This window comes from Ovis canadensis, chromosome 2 (assembly GCF_042477335.2).
Source record: "Ovis canadensis isolate MfBH-ARS-UI-01 breed Bighorn chromosome 2, ARS-UI_OviCan_v2, whole genome shotgun sequence".
Classification (NCBI taxonomy): Eukaryota; Metazoa; Chordata; class Mammalia; order Artiodactyla; family Bovidae; genus Ovis; species Ovis canadensis.
Window position 1 is genome coordinate 150288697 of NC_091246.1, and position 2375 is coordinate 150291071.

A 2375-nucleotide genomic window follows, 5' to 3' on the forward strand; every position below is an offset into this window, starting at 1 on the left:
CTGGAGAAGGAAATGGTAAGCCATTCCAGTATTCTTCCCTGGGAAATCCCATGGACAGAGGAGCCTGGAGAGGTACCAGACCATGGGGTCACAAAGAGTCGGACACAACTTAACATCAGCAACGATAACAATGTTCATGGTTATATCCACAGCATTATTTACAATTGCCAAGACTTTGTGAAGCAACCTGTATCCAGCAACAGATGATGAATGAAGGAGACGTGGCGAGCCACATAAAAATCAAATAATAAAATTTTGCCATCTGCAGCAACATGGATGCATGGATGGACTTGGAGGGCATTATGCTAAGTGAAATGTCAAATGGAAAAAGAAAAGTGCAAAATATCATTTACACGTGGAATCTGAAAATGAAAATTAGTGAATAGAACAAAAAAGAGACGGACTCAGATACATAGATATATAGGACAACCTAGTCATTACTAGGAGAGAGTAAGAAGGGTGGAAAGACCACAATACAGTGGAAAAACGGGATATTCTGAGAGTACATGAAATTGTGTGTGTGAAACTTTGGAAAACTGTTTTGGAAAAGCGTTTTGGAAAACTGTTTAATAGCATTATAGAATTTAAAGACACTTTCACTCAATAAAAAATAAAATAAGAAAGATATTCTGCTCTTTTCCGGTTATCGCGGTGCAGGGAACTATGAGCAGCAAAGTCTCCCGCGACACCCTCTACCAGGCGGTGCAGAAAGTCCTGCACGGGAACCAGCGCACGCGCAGAAAGTTTTTGGAGAGGGTGGCGCTTCAGATCAGCCTGAAGAACTATGACCCTCAGAAGGACAAACTTTTCTCGGGCACCGTCAGGCTTAAGTCCACTCCCCGCCCCAAGTTCTCCATGTGTGTCTTGGGGGGACCAGCAGCATTGTGATGAGGCCAAGGCTGTGGATATCCCCCACATGGACATCGAGGCACTGAAAAAACTCAACAAGAATAAGAAACTGGTCAAGAAGCTGGCCAAGAAATATGATGCCTTTTTGGCTTCAGAGTCTCTGATCAAGCAGATCCCCCGAATCCTGGGCCCAGGCCTGAACAAGGCTGGCAAGTTCCTTTCCTTGCTGACCCACAATGAGAACATGGTGGCCAAAGCTGATGACGTGAAGTCCATGGTCAAGTTCCAGATGAAGAAGGTGCTGCGTCTGGCAGTGGCTGTTGGCCATGTGAAGATGACAGATGATGAGCTTTGTGTACAACATCCACTTAGCTGTCAACTTCCTGGTATCATTGCTCAAGAAAAACTGGCAGAAAGTCAGGCCTTGTACATTAAGAGCACCATGGGCAAGCCCCAGTGTCTGTACTAAGGCACAGCTTAATAAACCATACTAAACCATCAAAAAAAAAAAAAAGAAGAAAGATATTCTGCTAATGTCCTCATTAACCTCAGCATCATCCATATGATAAATCATCATAATGACTGATAAATCTAACAGGGGGTTATCAGGATAATAGTTACATAAGATTATTCAAATTTTCCTACATGTTGGAAATTATTCATAATATAAAGTTGGGGAACAAATTATTGAGATACTCCTATAATAGTGAACAGCAGCACTATGCACAAGTTGGGAAGGAGAGTTTAATTTGGGGTCATTTGTTCCTTCCACCAATGAATTTTAGGCAAGTCAGAGGAGATGTTGTGATGCAAGCATTAATTTGGCAAAAGCAATTAGCTACTAGCAAAGTTTATTGAACAGTTTTATTGTTAAGTCTTAACTAAAAAAGATACATTTCAAGGTTTGATTAAATATAGCATTATCTGTGAGAGGGAGGACAGAAATAAGGAAAAAATTTAAGAGGGAGCATGATGAAGATGGCAGAGGGGTAGGACACGGAGCTCATCTCCTCCCACAAGTACATCAAAAATATTGCTACATGTGGCACCTGATATATGAGCACCCAAATACATAAAAACTAACAGACCTAAACGGAGAAGTTGACAGAAATACAACAGTAGGAGACTTCTACACTTCACTCACATTAATGGACAGATTTTCTAGACAGAAAATCCATAAAGCAACAGAGACCCTAAATGATACAACAGGTCAGTTTGACTTACCTGATACTTTCAAAATAAATAGAGAATTACCATAGGATCCAGTAATCCCACTCCCGGGTGTATATCCAGACAAAAATGTAATTTCAAAAGATATATGTATCCCTATGTTCATAACCATACTATTCACAATAGCCCCAAACATGAAAACAACCTGAGTGTCTACTGGCAGATGAATGTATAAAGATGCGGTACATACATATAATGGAATATTACTCAGCCATAAAATGAATGATGTCATTTGCAGCAACACGGTATAACTAGAGATTATCATATTAAGTGAAGTCAGAAAGAGAAAGACAAAT

At 40.3% G+C, this 2375-nt stretch overlaps 1 pseudogene; it reads left to right on the forward strand.

Annotated features, from left to right (window-relative positions):
• The first annotated feature begins 663 nt into the window (after positions 1–663).
• Positions 664–1370, forward strand: LOC138432781 (large ribosomal subunit protein uL1 pseudogene; annotated as a pseudogene).
• Positions 1371–2375: the final 1005 nt, after the last annotated feature.